The sequence below is a fragment of the Lissotriton helveticus genome, chromosome 3_1, assembly GCF_964261635.1.
Source record: "Lissotriton helveticus chromosome 3_1, aLisHel1.1, whole genome shotgun sequence".
In the NCBI taxonomy this organism is placed as follows: Eukaryota; Metazoa; Chordata; class Amphibia; order Caudata; family Salamandridae; genus Lissotriton; species Lissotriton helveticus.
In genome coordinates, this window is record NC_136061.1 from 1,856,266,716 (window position 1) to 1,856,278,042 (window position 11,327).

At 49.7% G+C, this 11,327-nt stretch overlaps 1 protein-coding gene across 1 annotated transcript in view; it reads left to right on the forward strand.

Moving 5' to 3' along the window:
* SLC25A22 (solute carrier family 25 member 22) overlaps positions 1-10,907 on the forward strand; it is a 288,778-nt gene extending 277,871 nt beyond the window's left edge. The window contains exon 11 of the transcript XR_013608855.1: positions 9,187-10,907. The gene's annotated coding sequence lies outside the window, so the exon portion shown is untranslated. The remainder of the gene's footprint in view (positions 1-9,186) is intronic.
* Positions 10,908-11,327: the final 420 nt, after the last annotated feature.

The window sequence follows — 11,327 nt, forward strand, 5'->3', positions numbered from 1 at the left end:
GCTGACATACACTTAGGTTTCTCTCATACAAGAGCGGGCCTCCATTATGCTCTGACCACAAACAAAAGGTGTACTTATGAGATTGTTTGTGCAGAGAGCGATGGCTTGTCTGTTCTCTCAGCAGTGGTTGGCTTTTAGGTGACAAAGGGGATTAGCCATGTTTCCAGACACTCTGCTGCTTCTTTATCACTAGTGGAGCCTGCCGTCACTCCCGGGCGTACACCGGTTTGCGGGCAAAGAACCTCATTTCTCTCTGTTCAAAAGTACATGGTCTGGTTTGCTGTTGTAGCGTTTGTGGAGTAAGAGGCAGTTTGTGGTGAATGGTCCCTGTGAAGCTAGCCCTTGTGATCAGGGCGTCAGTTGCAGAGGCGTAGCTAGAGCTTGTGGCGCCCGGGGCTATCCATCAGATTGCCGCCCCTGGGGGTGAGGGGTGCTGGGGAAAAAGGACTGCGAGAACTTGAAAGAGGTCAGAGAGACACGTAGTATCGCCGCTAATAGTTACCGCGATCATGCAAGCCCAAGCACCGTGTTTGCCGCGGGATGATTTGTTGCGGCCACTCCACTGCCATGGCTGTAGGTGACCGAAAAACCGAAATGTCCGGGCTGGCGCACCCTTCACCTTGCTGGAAATATAAGTAGATGAGACTGAGTGTGAGAGCGCACTAATGATGTCACTGATTGTTATTAAAACTGCTTCATAAATTTAGTGCACAGTCTGCATCAACTACCTGCCCTTCTGTGATACACTGAAGTTCTCTGCAGTCACACATAGTGAGACAACAAGACTCTCATTCTGTCAGGTCCCACACTGTGTAGTTCAGGGACGAGCCACACATGTGTGACATTTTCATAATTTCAGTGGAATTATGAGTGACTTTTCAACGACTATGAGTGACACTTTCTCATGAGCAAAATCAAGCAATTAAGACGAGGGAAACATATCATATATGTACTATAGCACATAAACAGGTAAGAGCTGTCATTCATTACGACAATGAGAGAGAGAGAGAGAGAATCAAGGAGAGCAGCACTCGTGAGACAGTAAGTCAGGGACTTGCAGGTCTGTGGACTGATGCTGGGCGATAAAGTAAAATGTGTACTGTTTTAAATAGTTTCTTGTGGAAGAATTACCTATCAAATTATATTGCTAAACGACTCTAATGCAGGTTACAATTGTCAGTGTTACAGTGCTTCAGGATTGTGAATGCAAAAGCAGAAGAGCTAATAAAATATAATACAGATCTTCCTTTAAACTAATTTAAGAAACGGTCGCTGTACTGGGGACCTTTATGCAGCAAAAACACCAACCTTTCCCTCACAAAGCTCGATGTTAGACCATCTCACTATCCACGTCACAATATCAATGTAAGAAAAAATTATCTTACCATCACCCAGGTATGCATGTCAAATGCCTGCTCAAGATTACCAACTGCTACCTTACCCTTTTCCCTCCTGAGGCGGAAGCCGGGAGGTCTTCTCTCCATTCTTGGGCTTTTTTAAAACGAGTGTGTTTTTTTCGTGTTTGCAAACTGTATTTTAATTACTGTGCAGCCTAAGATCGCGCTTGTGTTATAAGCGCCCAGCTGCCTGCCTTTGACTTCCCAGCGCTTGTAAGCGCTTCGCCTGCTCCCTCACCCTTGTTTGGGGTTTTAGACCGCCCTCGGCTGAGTGTTGACGCCGAGGGCAGGGATCGCATTTCGGCCGCCATCTTGGGGGTAGGACTCTCCGCCCTCGCGCTCTAGCAGCGCTATAAAAGGGAATACTGCTATTCTGCTGGTGATTACCAACTGCTACCTTACCCTTTTCCCTCCTGAGGCGGAAGCCGGGAGGTCTTCTCTCCATTCTTGGGCTTTTTTAAAACAAGTGTGTTTTTTTCGTGTTTGCAAACTGTATTTTAATTACTGTGCAGCCTAAGATCGCGCTTGTGTTATAAGCGCCCAGCTGCCTGCCTTTGACTTCCCAGCGCTTGTAAGCGCTTCGCCTGCTCCCTCACCCTTGTTTGGGGTTTTAGACCGCCCTCGGCTGAGTGTTGACGCCGAGGGCAGGGATCGCATTTCGGCCGCCATCTTGGGGGTAGGACTCTCCGCCCTCGCGCTCTAGCAGCGCTATATAAAGCTCCCCTTTCCCTCCGCGCAGCGGACGCGGTCAGCGGACGCGCCGGACCTGCGCCTGAGTCGCGCCAGAGTCCTGCCCGTCTGCGCCCGTCAGCGTCCCGGAGGCGTTGGGCGTGGCAGGTACCTCTGGCCACTATGCTTTCATACTCCGCTCAAGAGCTCTATTCGTTGTGCAACTGGAATACGTCGTGTCACTTAGTTTATCCTGGCCGATATAGAGGTAAACATAAGTGCCCTGCCTGCTATTGGCACCCTGTTCGCTCCCTCCCTTCCCCTATCCCTGTTAAGGAGTGTAGCATAAAACACCTTTGTTTACTCCTTAATACGAGGTCGTTGCACCGACACACTCAAGAGATTTTTGATCTCCTCTCGACGACCAGTCCCACCTGTTTGATGCTCACTGAGACATGGCTTAATGATTCCTCCCACCCGGATATTGTGGCAGCCATTCCCTCTGACTATACCATCCATCGACAGGACAGGGACAAGGGCAGGGGAGGAGGAGTTGCCTTGGTGGTGAAAAAATCTCTTCCATGCACGGTCACGCATACTCACAACATTGCAGGGGCTGACTCTCTAGCCTTTACCATCTCCCTAACGCCGCAACAAGCGCTGAAGGGTATGATTGTTTATAGACCTCCGGGTCCAGTGGGATCCTTTCTTGATGATCTCCAGCAGGCCATGTCGGTCCTTGTCCTTAGATCGGAACGGTGCCTACTGGCGGGAGACTTCAATTTCCATATGGACGACCACAATGACCAGGACGCCATAAAATTGCTGGATATCGCCTCTACCCTAGGTCTCTCCCCCTATCTCTCTGGTCCGACTCACGACAAAGGTCACACACTTGATCAGGTTTTTTCCACCACACCGATCATGGCTGTAACACTTCTGCCAGTCGTTTGGTCTGATCATTATCTTGCCCATTTTGAAATACCATCCACCGAGGCTTCTCCGGCCAGGGCCACGAGGCAGCAGGGCAGCAGCTATAGGGCACTCCATCGGGTGACCCCAGATATGCTAATGCATGCTTGGGTTGATCACCCTGTGCCCTGTATGGGCGACCTGGAGAAAGATCTGGAGAGCCTGCAATCCTGGCTTCTTGCCAGACTAAATGAGCTCGCTCCCTTACAGCCACCCAGATCCGCTGCCCCACGGGTCTCTGCCCCCTGGTTCACGGAGGAATTAGCCCACGCCCGTAGGCAATGCAAAGTTGCTGAGCGGGCTTGGAGAGCCCAGTATGAGCCTGAGGCTAAACAACGTTATAGAATCATGATGAAGTCATACCATGATCTAGTTCTTCAGGGCAAGAAATGTTATTACGCCAAGAGGATTGAAGGCGCAGCTAGCTCCTGTAAGGAGATTTTTTCAATCGTGCGTGAATTCACCAGCCCCCGGTCAATCTCTACTCAGGATGCCCCGGTGGAGACCTGGGCTTATACTATTGCCAACTTCTTCACCACCAAAATCAAGCAAATTCAGGACTCTTTTTCGTCGAGATCTCCAGATGACTTGTCTGCGGTGCCGACTGAGACAGTCTCTTTATCTCCCCCAGGCCTAGCTTTGCTAGACTTCCCTTCCCTTCCGGTTGCTACTTCCTTAGCCTTGATGAGGAACCTTAAATCGGGCTCACCGTTAGATCCGTGCCCAGCAAAATTCCTAGCGAAAATGGCAGACGTCATCAACCCCATAGCTAATCCTATTCTTAATCTATCCCTGAGTCAGGGTTGCCTGCCACAGGCCTGGAAGCAAGCCATGGTCATCCCCCTGATCAAGAAGCCCAATCTTGACCCAGAGGCGCCTTCCAATTATAGGCCAATCTCGCTCCTTCCAGCACTGACTAAGATCCTGGAGAAGCACGTGCACTGCGTGCTCTCCAACTTCCTGGAGTCTAATGAATTACTTCATGAATCCCAATCGGGCTTTCGCTCCAACCTAAGCACCGAGACGGCGCTCCTGGAAGTCTCGGAGATCGTTAAGGAGGTGCTGGACACGGGAGGCAGGGTGATGTTAGTCATGTTAGACCTGTCGGCGGCGTTTGACACCGTCCCCCATGAGGATCTCCTCACTAGACTTCATGACATCGGACTAGGGGGGACGGTGCTCAACTGGTTCTGTTCCTTTCTGGCCAACCGCCGGCAGACGGTCTGGGTCCCACCTGGGTCCGCCGAGATGCCGCCATTGGGAGTCGGAGTGCCTCAGGGCTCTGTATTGAGCCCTACTCTATTTAACATCTTTATGACCCCTCTGGCGACATTGGCGGAGTCCTACGGGGCCCGGATCGTCTCTTATGCTGACGACACCCAGCTCCTTTTCACCTGTTGTAAGAGCGAAGAGTTCGATGGAGAAAGGATCCGTGAGTGCCTTGGGGCTGTTTTTAGCTGGTTTTCACACAACAGCCTTAAGTGCAACTCGGACAAATCCGAAATACTATTCTTCGGATGCCCATCGGAACCAGATTGGCAGGGATGGTGGCCTGTTGACATGTTCCCTCCCGCTCAGTCCTCTAAGTGGGCTAAGAACCTGGGAGTTAAAATTGACAACGAGCTTTCGCTCAAATCCCAGGTTTCTACTCTTACGGGAACATGCTTTGGGATCCTTAAAATGCTACGCAAGTTCTTTCCCCTTCTCTCGGTGGAACATCGGAGGATCACTGTCCAGGCACTCATAGGGTCCAGATTGGACTATGCAAATGTCCTATATCTGGGTCTGCCTGAATACCTCCTCCAGCGCTTGCAGGTCACCCAGAACGCTGCTGCGCGTGCAATTTTTGGCCTACACCGTCGCACCAGTGCCTCTAATCTCCTTGTATCCCTTCACTGGCTTCCGGTGCGGAAGAGGATACTGTTCAAGGCCATGACGCTTGCCCATAAGGCCTTGCATGGCAATGGTGCCAAATATCTTCAGAGGAGGCTGGACTTCTATCGACCTGCACGATCCCTCAGGTCAAAAGCCTTGGCTCTTGCTCGGGTGCCACGCGTCAAAAGGGCTCGGCTAGGCGGCCGGTCCTTCAGATTCCTTGCCCCTCAGCTATGGAATACTCTACCGGTGTCCTTGCGAAACACCGCAAACCTGCTTGCCTTCAGGAAAGACTTAAAAACTTGGCTATTCGCTGGATAATCTGTCCCATCTTCTAGGCCCCTGTTCTTTCACTTTTATTGTTATGTTTTTTCAGCTCTTTTTCTTTGGTCAGGAGCTCAAAGCGCCGGGACACTCCTTTGGAGTAGCCGTTGCGCTATAAAAGTTCTATTTTAACATAACATAACATTAACAGAGTCCCCAGGACATCTCCAGAAGCAGCAAATTGGTCACGGGCTCCTATAACTTCTTAAACCAATTCTGGCCTTGCACGCTCTATAATTGCAGTTAGACTCTGGTCTACAGCAGGCTGAAAGGCAGGCTCAGGACTGAGCCACCATGGCAATAATCAAGTTGGCCCCCAGTGAAAGCCGTCCAGGCCACTGTCTCTGGTCTACAGCAGGCTGAAAGGCAGGCTCAGGCCTGAGTCACCGCGGGCCTCGGCAATTCAAGTTGGCCCCCAGGCTTGCCTCCAGTGAAAGCAGTCCAGGCCGCTGTACTGTCTTGACTCCTGTGAGTCCCGGGCGGGGCCATCCAGTCTTCGTCTCCCTCGAGTGCTGGGTGGGGGTAAAATAAACAGCAGCTGATAGCACACGGCGGCTAGGGCCGATGCGAGGTAAAGCAGGCAGCACTGCGAGCGTCGCAGCCGGGTGCCATGATTAATCCTTAGCACTCCGGCTGTGATTATTTGTAGCAGCGCTCTGGCCATAGTGATTTGTAGCGCTCCGGCCACGGTAATATGCTGCGCTCTCTCCGGCCATGATTATAGGCAGGCCTCCCTCCAGCAATGATAAACTAACCAGCCGCCTTTTTTTAGCTCTCTTAAACTCACAGCGCTCCAGTTGCAGGATGTGACGTCCCCCCCCCACGATGACGTCAGGCTGACCGCTAGAGCCGCGCCACGGGATTGGAATAATCATCATGATACACAGTGGAGTGGGGGGCCCAACAACGGTCGAGGAGCGAAGAGGAGGCGAGGTCCGAGGACACTCACACAAACGCGGGACTTACTTTTTGGCAATGTAATTGAAAGCACCGCCTGCACTCAGGCCCGGTTCTAGCGGGTGGGCCGGGTGGGCCCGGCCCACCCAAAGATGAGCCTGGCCCACCCAAACAGGAGCCTTGGCCCTCGCAGTGAGGGCTTGAAGGCAGGCGCAACGCGCAGGTCGTGTGTGTCAGCCCGGGGAGACAGCTTCCCGGGCGCACACACACACAGACAGTTTAAGATTATCGCAGCCGCACCAAAGTACTTAACAGGTCTTTAAAAGACCATTAACATGTTAATTAGGCTTTGTTTACTTTTTTCACCCCTTCATCTCTGCATGGTGAAAGGGGACAAATCCTTTCTTTGACAACGGTAACCTTTGGTAACCTTTGCCTACTGTCCTGCTGCGTTGATATTTCTTTTTCTATGCAGCGCAGCGGAAAAGTGGTCTGTTTATTCCTAGTCACCCCCTGACCCCTGCAGCTGCTTATCACATAAGGCTGTGACACAAAATATGACTAATGGAGTAGGTAAGAGAATGTGTTACAAAAAAAATTCTTTTTAAAATCTGCACAGGCCCAGCAGGACGCATACTTCGTATGTGCTTCATTTAAACAGTTTTTATCATTTCATCATAGCCGATGCTGGTCAACAATACAAAATGGCAATGTCCAGATAAAGTTGGTGATTAATGATCCTGCTTCAGAGCAATCGTTTGTCTGTTAGTATTTTTTAAATGCAGACCCACTGTATTTTATGTGGATAGCTCAGTGGGTTACTGCCTTTGTCACAGAGATCCTTGTGTTACTTCAGAAGTTACAATCCTAACAAAAGGCAGTGAACAATGAACTGCCACCAAAGAGCTGCAAACAAACATGAATGGTATAATTAGAACTTCGCTTTTTTTGTTTTGTGATATAGTTAGAACTTCCCTAGTCTTTTCATTATTCTAATGTTGCTAAAATGAGTGTTTGGGCAGATATACATTTTTATCAGTAAAGCTGACCCCCATGGAATACTCTTTAAATCCTAAGGTTGTGTTTCCCCAGACCAAACCCTCTTAAAATATACTACACCAGAATGGATGACCTATGATTCCTACACCTTGTAATCCTCATTGGCTTATGTGACATTCCCTGTAGACTGATTTACATACTTGCATGATTCATTGTCTCTGTAAGTGTGTGCGTGATGTAAAGTACTGACACACACTACATTGATATGAGCAGCGTTATACAACAAATTAAATGCATATGAGAGAGGGGATACGTAAACATGAGGGGCGCTGGTGGAGGGTGCCAATGAGGGAATCCGAGGAGGAGGTAGTGGGAGGGGCTATGGAGCGATGAGGGGCACTGTTGGAGGATGACAGTGAGGGAATCCGAGGAAGAGGTCATGGGGTGCAGGCCCGGACTGGCCGTTGCGGGCACCGGGCAATTCCCCGGTCGGCCGCAAGGGTGGGGGCAGTTTTTGGGCCCCTGTGGGCCGTTTTTGTGACAGGGACGTTTTTGCAGCAAAGCTGCAAAATCGGCCCTGTAACAAATTCGGCGGAAAAGCGGCCCTGGTAAAGAGCTTGGTGGCATCCCCCCCTCCCCCAGGGGGAGGAGGGGGGCCGGCCGAGCACTTTGCCAGGGCCGGTTTTGGTTCCCAGTCCGGCCCTGATGGGGTGGAGGGGGAAGCTAGGGAGAGATGAGGGGCACTGGTAGAGGGTGGTAGTGAGGGAGTCTAAGGAGGAGGTCATGAGGGGGATGGGTTACAGAGAGATGAGGGGCGCTGGTGGAGGGTGGCAGTGAGGGAATCCGAAGAGGAGGTCATGGGGTGGAGGGGGAGCTAGGGAGAGATGAGGGGCACCGGTGGATGGTGGTATTGAGGGAGTCTGATGATGAGGTCATGAGGGGGAGGGGCTAAAGAGAGACGAGGGGCACTGAGGGAGGGTGGCAGTGAGGGAATCCGAGGAGGAGGTCATAAAGGGGAGGGGCTATGGGGAGATGAGGGGCACTTGTGGCGTGTGGCAGTGAGGGAATCCGAGGAAGAGGTCAATAGGGGGGCATGGGCGGATGAGGTACACTGTTGGAAGGTGGTAGTAAAGGTATTTATGGAGAAAGAGGTTTTTGGTGCAGCGCCAAAAAAGACTTTTGCATCAGCGCTGAAGCCGGCCCTGTCATGGCCTTTCTGTTTTTGTTTATTTAATTAGCAGTCGGGCCATAAGGGCCACTGTGGAACATACTTTAAAGTGCGTGCTAATTATATTTATTGCTCTATTCAATGTTTTAAGTATGAAGGTGATTTTACTAATGTTTTTACCGGGAGATGGTGCCTGACATGGGGCGGGGCCCAAGGTCATCTTTGAGATAAGGTGCACTGGAGAGGAATAGTGGCTAATCAAGCTTGTAAGGGAGTGCGTTGAAGAGTCCGTGGTCAGGTGGAGGTAGTAATGAAGAGGGACTCTCCCTGAAGGCTCACACAGAGGGAGCCAGAGAAGTGTCACTTGCCTGATACTCCCACCTCAGTAACCTCCTCTTCCCATCAAAGGAACATTACATAGAAAAAACACTTTTTGTGAGTGATAACATTAAAAAGAGATTTGGAAAAGAGTGAGTTTTACTGGGCCTTGCAAGACTAAGAAGAGGTAAAGGAGGGCCCTGAAGCAGGCCTACCTAGACATATATGCGACAAATCGAGCCCGCAGTGGCCCACCCAAATGCGTCCTTGGCCCACCCAATTAAAAATTCCTGGAGCCGGGCCTGCCTGCACTGCAGTCTGCAGTGCTTTCAATTAAATTGTCAAAGCTAAGTCCCGCGTTTGTGTTGTGCAGCACTGGCAGTCAGGTCACTGGCACTGCATGCGTGCACGCACGCCACTCGAGTCCGCAGCGCGGTTTTACTGACTGAGCCGCAGGCGGCCGCGGCACAGGAGGCCAGTTGCGGCCGCCTTTATTATTTATTTGGGAACACAGTGTTCATTCCCAAATAAATTATAAAGGCCGCCGCGGCCGCAATGGGCCTCCAGTGCCGCGGCCGCCTCAAAAATAGTGCCGCCTGGGGCGGACGCCCCCCCTAGCTACGCCACTGATCAGTTGACTTCTGAACCTGACACACTCGTCTGTGACACAGTGTTACTTTTTAATTTGTAAAATGCAAATGATTCTAGCTTCTTTAAGGGCCATGCCTTATAACAGGGCCGAGTGCATTTGACTTTAATAAAAACAAAAGGATAGTACGATATCTGCGCTCAAGAGACCTACCACATTATGGTCACACTTGTTCTTCTTTCATTGAAAGGCCCTCCCGGAGGCCTTCTTAGCACTGTGAAAAGGAGCTTCTTGTCCCTGCCCCTGCTGATCGTTGACATATGAAATTCAGTGAGGAACTCTGTTCATCTGCCAGTGCGTTTTACGCCTGCCTGTTGCAGTTCCAGTCTTTAACTACTTCATTTCGAGTCTTTTCCATGGCATGACTTCCAAGTGACCAGATATCAGGAAGTGAACTCATCTGCAAGTTTTTGGCGTCCCTTCCTGGGGACGGGCGTCCTCCGCTTTTTCACAAATAAGCAGGGTTTTCTAATCCCTTTGTACCCTGGCATGGGAATCTGCAGCTGAGGGCCAGGTTACAGACACAGGACTGGAGAACCTTCAAACTCTGCCTTGATTGTCGAAGTTGTAGAAGGGTATGACGGTGGTCATCACCCAGACTCAAGAGGCCACTGGCATCTCTCTACAAAAGCCTGTATTTAATGCCCGCTAACGCTTTAAGGCTTGAAGTGGGAGACTAGTGTCCTCAGTGGTTAAACGAGCTGCTAGTGTAGAAAGACCTTGTTTCCTAGCTAATGTATACTTAGGCAGTGTGTTCATTGTTATTAACTGTACACGCCAATGAATGCATCACATTTGTATACAGAATGTAAATAATGTAGCTGCTCGTGAGACTGGGTCTATGCAAAATCTTAGATGTTCCGTGTGCTGATGCTCTCCTGCTGAATGGCTAGGCACACCCAGACACAGTTTACAGCCTATATCTGACAGGTGGTTAATTGTGAGTCATCCCAGAGGCTGGGTGGAGACTCTCGGTGTAGCCATATTGTCACCACTACTGCTTTTTAAGTGAGGACAAAAGTTATTCTTTTCCATTTGGTGCGATGCTGAACCAACAAGTCTGCTTGGCGAGCTAGAGAGAGAGATGTGATTGCCGCAAATGACGAGAAGTCACTGCTGCCAACCTCGTTTCTCCAACAAGCCATGTATTTGCTAGTTGGAACGTGTAAATGCTCTAAGCTTTTTTTAATTTACAGTATTTTAAAGTGATGCTGTCTTGCGTACCAGTCAATCGTAGCAGAGACACTCACAGGTCCGCCCTTCAAAAACGCAGCCATCTACGTTTTGATTGGCTGGAATATTTTACAGTGAGCATCTGCATTTGAAAACTTGACCAATTTCCGAAATATGCGCTGTTCACTTTATGCGTGCGTGTGTGTATGGTAATGTTTCTTTTTTAACAAAATTTCCAGAACAATCTAACTTATTGCGTTACATGTTAATCTTGAAATCGTAAAATTCCAGACTTGTAAGTGTAGTATGTACTGTATAGTAAATTGTATATTATTGCTTCAGGGCCCCAGATACATAAAAAACAAGAGGCTTTTTTTAGACTGCTGCTTTACAATTAAAACAAATGTTTTAAACAGCCCAAGTGTAAATTTGTGTAATGTAACGTACAATAAAAAAGTTCAGACAATCCAACGTGTTGACATTCTTTTACATTGTTAACAAGACACGTGATTTATTCTTGTGCACCCATAATTAATACACTTCACCTGCATGTTCAGCCCTCTGGTTCAGACGCGTGTCCTCTCTGTCCTATAAAGTATCGCTATTCTATTCCTGTTCTAGCAGGTAATTCGGTCGAGCCTGGGCAGCACATGCGCTGCTCTGCAGGGCAAGCTGTATTAAGGTATGGACATGAAGCCCCGCCCAGTTTTTTCATTGGCCTGTGTCATTGTCCATTGTAATCTGTGGCTTTTCATCAGTCGATAGGTTTAGTAGTCCCTCCTTCTTACAACCTTTTTCCGTTTTATAACCTCCCATGAGGACACCCCCTGTTACGGATGTTGTTGCTCGGTAGGCTCTAATTACAGCCTCCGAACACTATTTTCTC